The sequence below is a fragment of the Chelonoidis abingdonii genome, chromosome 4 (assembly GCF_003597395.2).
Source record: "Chelonoidis abingdonii isolate Lonesome George chromosome 4, CheloAbing_2.0, whole genome shotgun sequence".
Taxonomy (NCBI): Eukaryota; Metazoa; Chordata; order Testudines; family Testudinidae; genus Chelonoidis; species Chelonoidis abingdonii.
The window spans coordinates 22,084,340-22,095,791 of record NC_133772.1 but is presented as its reverse complement, the minus strand read 5'-3'; the positions used below and the strand labels follow the sequence as shown (position 1 = coordinate 22,095,791).

The following is an 11,452-nucleotide window of genomic DNA, read 5'->3' as shown; positions in this document are numbered from 1 at the left end:
TTTACCTGTGTGACGTCTTTTCCGTTCACCTTGTCCACTAGTGACTCCCTTGGGCTTCAATCACATTCCACCTCTAAGGGGATGGACAAAGAGAGGCCACTATGCTCATTGGGGTGTCTCACAAGCAGTTGCATTTTGGGTTCTGGTTCCAGTTTATCCATCAATGTCTGGGCGGAAGGGCTCCCCTTGGTCGCTCCCTCCTCCTCGGGACTGTCGCTGATGTAGCGCTTTCTCCGCGGATGGTCAAAGACCCTCGGGGCGAAGACAGAGTCTGAAGTTCTCATGGGGGTGGTGAAGGAGTCCATGTTTCCTCTCAGCAGCTTTTCCATCATTTCTAAAACATGTGTCCTTGGTAAGAGGTGGCCTCGTCTGTCCAGTGCTGGGACTTATGGGGTAATGGTGCTGCACTCTGATTGACAGAGGGCCTTGGGAGGAGTTCTTGGTGGGGTCATACGGCGCATTTCCAGACGGGTCACTCTGCCCGGAATTCTCCCTGATTGGTCAAAATCTCCTCTTAGGGCAGTCCTATTGGGTCAAAACCCATCCTGATTGGTAGATGGCAGTGGAAGGAGTTCTTAGAGGGGTCACATGACCCACTTCTGGACAGGTCACCCCACCTCGGAACTCACCCTGACTGGTCATATCTCCTCTCAGGGTGGTCCTTCTGGGATGAAACCCATCCTGATTGGTAGAGAGTTCTGGGAGGAGTTCTTAGAGGGGTCACACGACACACCTTGCTTCCAGTCGTGTGGCCACCTTGACCCTGGAATTAAAGCCCTCCATGGGGCAGGACTTCCGGTGACAGGTGAGAGGGACTAAGGGGTCAATGGGTAGGGCTTGGGAGGGTCAAGGGGAGGGTTAGGGTTTGATTGATGGTGGCATTCCTGATAAATACCAAGATTACATGGATACCTTAGAAAGAAATGTGGACTCATTACCTCTGGACCAGGACTATGACTGCCCTACTGACCTACCACCTTGGCTGAAAGTTGCTTTTCCCTGTATGTACATATTGTTGAGACCAGAATTAGTGGATTTCCCTGTGTAGAAGTCATGAATACTGGTCCTAAGAGCAGGCCCTTTTTGGGAAGAAGAAATGTGGGACTCTGCTATGCCTCTCTTTAGACAATCAGCTCCTGAACAAAGTGATCATTTGAAACCATTACCCTCTGCTGTAAATCCCACAATTGTTGGTTCACAGGAAATCTGCAGAGGTTTTCATCAAACTTCATCTGCAAGGATTTCCAATCTAACGCTCGTTTGGGCAAGGGACAAATGGAAGACAGATATCAAAACACACTATGGACATTTTAACTGTCTGATATGCTATTTGAGCTGACTAACGGTCCCCTGACCTTGCAACACTTCATCAGTGATGTATTTGGGGACGGTGTCATCTATTTGGGTGACATACGTCTCTTTTTGGAGAACCCAGAGCAGCACGCGCAGCACATCCGAACCTGGAGAGGTTTCAGCAGCATGGTTTCAACACAGAACTGGAAAAGCGGAACATCCAGCCAACTCTCCACAGAGTTTTTGGGGTACATCCTCTCCCCAGAAGATGTTACGATTGATCCAAATAAGGTGGAAACCATTCATAAATGGGGCAAAGTTGGAAGTCTTCAAGACGTGCAGCGCTTCCTAGACTTCACTCATCCTGTGAAATCGAGACGTGCTGGCTCTCAGTGATGCTTAGACGGAAAACCACGCACCCCACACAGAGGTTGGAACCACCCACTCCCCGGTTGTCCTGAGGAGCCATGATTTCTCCAGGAGCTGGGTAAAGGGAACCGGGATCATTCTGTCAAAGGTAGGGGAGGATTGTGTGAGGAGAGGGTCTGAGAGGACAAGCGTGGGCTAGGCTCTGTATTTGGGCTTGGCAGGGATCAAGAGAAGGGACAGGGCTGTTAGAGGGCAATGCGAGGTGCGAGGGGGGTCAGAGATGGGGGCAAGGCCTGAAAAGTTCTGCTACTTTAGATCAACTGTGCCAGAGAATCACTGGTTGAAGTGACTGAAAGCTCTGAACTGGGGCTGGCCAAAATCCTCCTCCTCAGATGGGAACATCCCAAAAGTCTGCAGAAGCTCAGCCTCTGAGGTGAACGTTGTGGTCCTAACCTCTCTCTGCTCTTACCTCACAGGATTCCAGCCGGCTGTTCCAATCCAGGAGGAAAACTATGCCACCGAAGTCTCCCAGCACCTGGGCAGTGAAGTGCCACTTAACCTGGCTGTGATGCACAGACCTTGCCCTGGCTGTCTGCACAGGGCTGAATTTCACCCCTTCAGAGTGTAAGGAAATAATTGGATGAAGGCCTTTTTCGTTTTGGACGTCTGTCTAGTGGGAAAGAACCATGGGGATTTGTAACCTGTTTTGCTCCCATGCCTAGTGCTTCAATGATGCAGAGACGTGCTGATGCATTGGTTGATTTCCCCACCTTTTAATCTACTCTCTTCTTCTGTTTTAACAGGTGTTCTAAGGGCCCCCCGTGCATCATATGGGCATTCTTGAGGGTGCAGATTGCATCAGACCTGCACCTGAATAAATAATAGGAAATGAAATATGCAGACACTAAAGTTCTGCAGCCAAATTCTCAGAAACCTTCCTCTGCAATGTAGGATCAGGAGTTTGGTTTGAATTGATTTTTTTTAAAAGTGCTAAGCAGATGCTACACTGTAAGAAGAGGAAACGGAAGCAAAAACTCAAAGATTGTTACTAAAACGAATGAACAGCTGCAGAGAGTGGAGACCCGGCAAAGCAAACAAATGAATACTGTGAGGAAATAACCTGAAAGCAAATGGGGAAGAAAACCTCATCTGGGTAATTGTGGATCTTGGGACAAAAATCAGGTTCCTGGTATGTAGCCTGGCTGAGATCATCCCCTTTCCCTGGATCTCAGACCTGGGATTCAAATGTCATTCTCTGTGTGGTGTCCTTATTTTATTCCTAGGAAAAGGCTCCGCAAAGGAGGTGTAAGGATCTGGACTCTAATGTCTGCCAGAAGCTTCAGCCACCTCACAGGTAGAAGTCACTGTCTTTCCTACATGCCACTAGTTGCTCTTTCTGCTCTCCAGGTCTGCTCCCTCCAGCAGGACAGAGACACCCCTTAACTCCCTGAGTCCTGATTTCCTGCCATTCAAGGGCTGAGGGGTTTGCATTGCCCCCCCCCACCATCAGAGACTTTTCCTATGGGAATCTCCCTAGAGCAGGGGAGAAATCTGTTCTTCCATTAGAACCAGTCTGCTCAGTAAATCCACCCACACTGACCTTCATCTCAGCTGCTTTGTTTATCCGAGATTAGTGGTATTTTTGGAAAACCTTAGCGTGTCGGGGTGTCAGGTGGAGCAGGGGATGCTAGGAGCACCAGCAGATTCCCCTGAAGAAACATCCACCTGTCTTTCTCTGGTCAGGTTAGAGCTCGCCGTCCATTGCGGAGGTGAAGACCAGATGGGAGCTGCTGGATTGACCTTGATGTGCCATGTCCTTGTGTAGATGAAGGACCTACATCTCAGGGATGGTCAGCAGCAGATGTAACACGTGTGTGTCCAGGAATGGGCTAAATAACCTACATTGAGAGGTAAGTAAAATCATGGCCACATGTAGACATCACAGGAATTGGTGGGGATTGACCCAGGGTCCTTCAGCACAAGCCCTCTCACTCACTGTCAACAAATCCAGCTCCACACACTAGACCACACCTCATTCCAGAGCCACAGAACCCAGAAACCCTGATTCTCAGACCGGGCCTCACATCACAAGGCCAAACCTCCTCCCATTCTGGGCACTGTAGAAGGGACATTGGCAAAACCCCTTCGAACATTCCCCCTGTCAGAGACTGCAGCCACAGGTGACAAGTGAATGAGCTGAGATTCCCCTGTGGGAATCCGAGGGGCTGCACATTTGGGTTTCACAGGGATGGCCTCTGGCAGCCATTGACAGAGTGTTCCTGGGAGGAGATTTTCTGTCTATAACAAAGGGTTTCTGTTCCCCCAGATCTCAGTCACGCATCAGCAGAATGAGGGAGAGCCGAGTGCTGATGGGCTAGAGGGTCCCAGGAGTCGCTGTGCAGCAGGGGCAGGGTCTGCAGTCACCATGGGCCACACCCTGTGCTCCAGACAACCCAGGCTGTTTCCCTGGATTGCAAAGGGGACTTTGGCTTGGGGAATCGTGTTGCTGGTGCCTGTGTCCACAACTGGGATGTTTTCATGAGGCTACTCAATGGTCCATGAAGCGCCATGCAAGCAAGGGAGAATGGACATTAGAGAGCGAGGCTGGGACCTCTGCGGGGCTGCTGCAGTCAAACATCCACAGCCAGAAGAGACGATGGGAAACGCGCTTCGATGGCTGGCCACAGCCGCAGCAGCTGTCTCAGAAAGCTCTGCTCATGCTCTAGCCAACAGAGGCAGGACAAAGAGCCACACAGTGAGAGCCTGGGTTTGCAATTAGCAAGTACATGTTTTTTTCAGTGGATTATGCTGCCCTGACCATCTATTTCCTGCAATGTGCACATCCAGCCTCCCTGGCTGACCTCAATAGGAGTTAGGTTCTCCGTGCCCACAGGACAGTGCTGGCCTTACCATGAGGCGAACTGAGGCAGCTGCCTCAGGTGCCAGACTGTGGGAGGCACCACCACTAGGACCCAGAGTGTAGAAAATTGTGTCTGGGCTGGTGCATATGTTTTCTCTCTGCTCGAAACACACAGAGATGGTGGAAGTGCTGTGCTGCAGGAAGGGGGCACAAGAGACATAACAGGCAGGCAGGAGAAAAGGGGAGAGGGAATAACAGAAAGCAACAGGAGCTGCAGGAGAGAGAGGAGGAGGAGCCTCTTATGTACCTCTCGAGCACCCCCAGGGCCTGGACTGATTCACACCAGCTTGTCAGGGAGCTTCCTGTTTCCTGCTGCTTCCCTGAACCCACTTGAGGAGAACAGGCAGTCAACTGAAGTAGTAGGAGCCAGTTAGGCCCTTAAGATGCTGATATCTTCCCTCACTCAGACCCTGCTACCAGCCTGCTTATTTGTCCCCTTCAACGGATGTGTTGAGAGCCACTCTAGCTGGCACAGAACAGCAGCCATGAGTGAAAGAAGAAAACGCCCCTCTGGGGCAGCATTCAGAAAAAAGAAAGAAAGCAAAGGAAGCTTTTTCTGTCTAAGCAGGAAGGAGCTCTCCTGAGATACATAGACACAAATGTTCATGGTGAGCCTTCCAGCCCAGTGAGGATGTGACTGGTGAGGAGATGCCCTGATCTTCCAGTTAGTCAGAGTGCAGGTGACCTGGCAGCTACTGCAGCATCCATATCTCCATCTCAAATGGATGTAACCATGCACATTTCTGAAGAAAAGTGTAGCTCAGAGAAGAGTTTGGTGGAGGTGCGAGAAACAGCTGCTGCTGAGTTTAGTTCCTTAAGTCTAGATGATCCAGGACTGTGGACCCACTTGAGCAGTAGTCTGAGGGACTTCCTTGTATTGCCTGGGCCACAGCAAGTGAAAAACTTCATGTTCCCCAAAGGCAATGAAAATAGAAGTTTCCATCCAACACATTCCTGGTGTGAAATCCCCAAAAGTGACAAAGTGGAGAGGCCATGGCTTAGATACTCAAAAACCCAGAATGCTGAATACTCTTTTTGTTGCAAACTCTTCCAGTCTAATGTTCCAGCCACATTGCGTTCTACAGGAACAAAGGACTGGAAAAATCTGGCTAGAAATGTGGTATGCCACGAGAAGGGAGAAAATCACCAGAGAGCATTCCATAGGTGGGAAGAGCTTGAGATGAGCCTAAGGTTAAAGTCCACCATAGATGATCAGCATCAAGGGAAGATTGCATCAGAGTTCTGAAAAGGCTCTTTGCCATTGTGAGAGGGCTTGCTACCCAAAACCTAGCACTGCGTGGCACTTCAGATCAGCTGCATGTGCCAAACAATGGAAACTTCTGCATAGAACATCCTCACCACACAAGTTCCCCAACCCACCACCCTTTCTTTAATCATAATAATAATTCATAATAAATAAATGACTATTCATCAAAAGAAAGAAAGAAAGATCGTCCTAGTTCTTACATCTCCTGCTTTCTTTGTATGTGTCAGTCTTCCTTAGATCATAGGGGCTTTGTACCAGGGAATGTCCTTACTTCCTCTGTCTTGTAAAGCGCACACTAGTGACACTGATCAGATAAATAATGGAGACATCACACACACACACACAAATAACCAAGCCCTTTGTCATCAAGACTGTTCTCCTCAGTAAAGCAAGTTATAAACATATAATCCCCATTTCACCACTCAGTGCTGTGCTGATCAGAGTATTGAAAGTCATTAAATTAAACTTCATTAAAACAAAACTCATTTTATGCAACTTCAGAGTCAGTGAAAGTTCTCAGCTATAACCCTGAATGTGCAAGAACCAGAGAAACAATATCCAAGAAAAAGAGCTGGAATTTTGCTTCTTGTTTTCACCTAGGCCTTACTGAGGACAGTAGCAAACACCTGCCCTTTGCGAAGGAACACAGCACCTTACCGCAGCACAAACCCCACTGAGCACAGCAGAGGCTGTCCTGATTATCCAGTTCTGGCCCTGTTTCATTACAAACTTCCTTTCGGAGATGATGTTCCGGTAACAAGGGGGCAACCAGTTGTCAAAGGTAGCTGTTGCCATGGCAGCCAGGTGTTAGTCATTCTACCCAAGTATGAAAATAAACCAGAGGAAGGGAGTGCTGAGTGGTGGGTTATCTCTGATGTCACAATGTTACTGCTCAGGCAGCACCAGTGAGCAGCAAATGTGTGGTGTGTATGTGTGTTTTGGGAGTAGGGGACAGGCTTTCCCACTGCTCCTGTTTTCACACATTTCCTACAGAAGCCAACAAAATAACTACCCAGAATACGCATTAATGATGATTCCACCCACATGGTAATTAGTTGCTGAAATTTGATTCAAATCCCACATGGCATGTTTAGAAACAAGGGTTCAAAAAAAGGAGAGACCTTATAAAACAGAAAATGTTGATGCTCTGGTGTATTTGTGGTTGTGTTAAAATTGAATACTGTGACTTAAATTTTGGGCAGAGTTCCTGGGTGTGCTTGCATGCTCCGGAGCTCAGTAGGGCAGCGCACAATCGGGGCGTAGCAGCAGCCAGTCAGCAGGTACCCAGTGAGTTGTGCCTCTCTGTTATAGGCAGTAGCTTACGTTCTCTCCCTCTGATTTTTGGGTTCTTACGTGTTATTGTTCTAGCTCCTAAGAAACAAATTAGCGAAACTTTGCGAACGTCCAGCAAGAGTATTTTGTTTTCTCTAACTTGTCTGCTTGTGTGCCACAAAACATGAAAGGCACAATCTCATCAAAAACAAAATAAACTTATGAAGCCAAATGTCCTTTTGAAACAAAAAAATGGAACCATTTCATTCTGGTAACGTTGATCTTACTAAAAGCAGCAGAGAATCCTGTGGCACCTTATAGACTAACAGACGTTTTGGAGCATGAGCTTTTGTGGGTGAATACCCACTTCATCAGATGAATGTGATCTTACTGAAGCACTTCATTTTTCCTTTCCCTTTCACGGGGAGGAGCCTAAATTAAGTTTCCCTACAACCATGATTGGAATAGTGATGCAAAGCCTCACTAGAAGCCAAGCAGCTCGGAAAGAATGGGATGATCACAATTCAGCAGAACCCTGTTTATCTGACCCTCCTTTGTCTGGTTCTCCGTATTAACCCAACAACCAGCGCGCACAGGTCCAGAAGTGGGCAAGCTCTCCTATGGTCCCTAGATGGCGCTGCAGCCTGGCACGGTCCCATTCAGCTGATTATCCGACGTTTTGGTTAACCAATCTGGTCCTGGTCCCAATTCAATGGGATAAAGGGGGTTCTGATCTCCTTCTGAGCAATCATTTGATGCAGGGGATCTCCTTCTGGTGTTACTCCTCATGGAAAAGTACAAATTGCAAAACTGATGAGAGGGGTCTTCTGAGGTGGTAGGGAGGGATCACGCTGTTACCTGCAATGTACACAGGCCCCGCAGCAGGGATGCGCCTCGGACTGTGCATATAAACAGATTAAAAGTGCATCACAACAGTGAAGCCGTTGTCAAGATGATATTCTGTGCAGAGGATTGTAAGACAGCCCCTGTTCCTGATCTGAGGCCTGAATGCCATAGTGATATCCCGTTCGAGAGCATTGAGGTGTGTGAAGAGGTCACCCTAAATGAAAACACAGAGGTCATGGCTGTGCTGCAAAGTCACTGGCAGGTATTATCCAGGGCTGCCCAGAGGATTCCGGGGACCTGGGGTATTTGGTGGCGGTGGGCCCTTCTGTTCCAGGACCCACCGCTGAAGTGCCCTGAAGACCCACGGAGGGGGCTGCTAATAACACCCAGATAATGTGACCCCCCATACAAGACCCAAACAGTCTTATTTATACAGATAAAAAGGTGAGAACTAAATAAAGGGCCAAGAGAGCAAAATGCATACCCTACTTCCCTATTAACTCTTATTGACCTAAGGCTAATACATCACTAATATCCCTGAAGTGGAGCAATTGTTCTACCTTAAATGTCCTCTTTTCCTAACACCTGGATCACAGCATTCTTTTCATTTCTACTTAAAGGCACATAGAGCATTCTTTAATTCATTCTCTTTCTTTAATATAATTCATTTCACTTGCACAATGAACACTGTGGATCCCAACCTGCACCCAGCAAAGCATCCCACAGAACTGGTACATGCGGCAGCAAGTTCATAAGGAGATGACAAGACTGCTGGACAGGGAATAAAGAGTCAAACAGTCCCTGGGTTGAGGAGGTTGTTTTTGCTGACGTTTACAGGGAGCTCCTCCAGTGTTGTGGGGGGCAGAATGGGAGGAAGCACGAAGGGGCTTGTTTGAAGATTTAACAAGGGAGTGATGGTGGTTAGCATCATGGGCCATGTAACTGTGAACACTGTGAGCCCTTAGACCAGGGGTGGGCAAACTGCCCGTCTGCAGGCACCGCCCCTGAAGCTCCCATTGGCTCTGGTTCCCAGCCAATGGGAGTTGCAGTGGCGATGCTTGGGGCATGGGCAGCGTCTGGAGCCTCCTGGATTTCCCTATGCATAGAGGCCAGATAGGGGATGTGCTGCTGCTTCTGCGAGCCACACGGAGACATAACACTCACTTTTTTGTCGCTCTTATCTGGACTCTTTGCAATTGGGCCACATCTTTCCTGAAAAGTGGTGCCCAGAACCGGACACAAGACTCCAGTTGAGGCCTAATCAGTGCGGAGTAGAGCAGAAGAATCACTTCTTGTGTTTGCTTACAACCCTCCTTCTCTTACCTCCATATTATAAGTGACGAACAGAGGCAAAGGGACACTAAACAGAGGTTTTTTAAAGGTATTTAGGCCAAATAAATCCCATGGATTTCAATGGGAATTAGGAGCTGAAATTCCCTCTCAAAAATCTGGCCCTAAGTGATTTGCTCAAGATCACAAAGGAAGTCTGCAGTGGAGGCGGAATTTAAACTCAGACCCCTCAAGACAACCTCTGGACCATCCTTTCCTTTCTCCTGTGTCTGTCTAATGACTTATTTCTGTCTATCTAACCCAGAGACATAACCATGTCTCTGTCTATCTATCCCCATAGCAAACATCCACCTGTCTAGTGTCTACCTGTGTGTTCCCGAACAGAACCAGCTGTCTGACTATCTAGCTATAAAAACACCTTTCCATGTGCCCCTCCCTTTATTTAATTGTTCAGTGATTGTGTGGGAGGGGAGGGGGCTGTGGGAATGAGATAATAGCGGTGACAAATGGAATAATTACAGTCTGAGCATCTCCTCTTTATATCATCTGCTAAGTTAACCAACTGTTCAAAAGGTAGTGGAACAAGCAGGGGGAGGTGTCTATATTGCAGAAATCACATATTAGTGCATAAAGGAAAAGCTGTAACACAGTTACTGGACACTGTTTTTCAAGGGAAATGGCACCTTCCTTCATTATTGGGCTCAAGTTCCATTTCCATATTGTTTTCTCCTGTTAAGTCACATGATGACAGAAATTTCTGCACAATGACTTAATGAGCGAGAACTAGCTCATATCTGCACTCCAGTACTGATCAGAAAAACCAGTCCCCATATTTACATACAGGGAGGAATAATTTTCTGGGGTATTGTCCTCCTCAGGACATCCTTCACCCCCTTGTTCCTCAGGCTGTAGATCAGGTGGTTCAGCATGGGGATCACAAGGGTATCGGACATGGCCACCGTTTTCTCCCAGTCCACAGAGCTGCCAGATGAGGGTTGTAAACATGTAAAGATAAGGGTCCCATATAAGATGGAAACGACAGTCAGGTGGGAGGCGCAGGTGGAGAAGGCTTTGTGCCTTCCTGCCATGGAGCGGATCCTCAGGATGGCAAAGATGATGTAAATGAAGGAGATGAGGATGGTGAAAATGGTGCCTATTGTTTCTATGTCTGCAAAGATGAAATGCACTCACTTATTCATGCGAAAGTCAGAGCAGGAGATTTCTTGGAGTGGGCGAATATCGCAGAAGAAATGATCAAGGACACTGGAGTGGTCGAAGGACAGAGTGAATTCAGTACACGTATACACAGTGGCATTGACACAGGTGCTTAGGGAAGAGCCAACCACCTGCTGGAAGCAGACTGTCTTGGACATGATGACATAATAAAGCAATGGGCTGCAGATGGCCACAAAGCGATCATAGGCCGTCACAGCCAGGAGGCAAAGCTCATTGCTGGCACAGGAGAAGAGGAAAAACTGAACCACACACCCAGGGAAAGAAATGTCTTTACTCGTCACTAGGGAAATGAGCATTGCCTTGGGGGCAATCACAGAGGAGCAGACAACATCTAAGAATGACAAGTTGCTGAGGAAAAAGTACATGGAGCTTTGGAGTTGGGAGTCAACGCTAATCAGCACAATCACCCAGACATTCCCCACCAGCGTGCAGAAATAAATGGCAAAGAAGAACACAAAGAGGATGTTTTGCAGCTGTAGACTGTCAGTTATTTCCCAGAAAATGAAGCCAGTCACTCTGGTGCGGTTTCCGGGAGCCATTTCTCCTGTCATTGTGCTCTGTGTCAAAGAAGAGGCAAAGGAGGGGATAGAAGCAATGGGTACCACAACAATAAATCTGATGTACAGTGAAGCCAAAAGGCAAAAATTAAGATGTCTGTACACTAATGCGAGAAGCCTAGGTAACAAAATGGAGGAACTAGAGCTACTGGTGCAGGAAATGAAACTGGATATTATAGGGATAACAGAAACATGGTGGAATAGTAGTCATGACTGGAGTACAGGTATTGAAGGACATGTGCTGTTTAGGAAAGACAGAAATAAAGGCAAAGGTGGTGGAGTATCATTGTATATCAATGATGAGGTTAACTGTAAAGAAATAAGAAGGGATGGAATGGATAAGACAGAGTCTGTCTGGGCAAAAATCACATTGGGAAAGAAAGCTACTAGAGCCTCCCCTGA

General features: G+C 47.7%; 1 pseudogene; it reads right to left on the bottom strand.

Annotated features, from left to right (window-relative positions):
- Positions 1-10,090: 10,090 nt before the first annotated feature.
- On the bottom strand, positions 10,091-11,044 carry LOC142046834 (olfactory receptor 5J3-like; annotated as a pseudogene).
- Between the last annotated feature and the right edge of the window lie 408 nt (positions 11,045-11,452).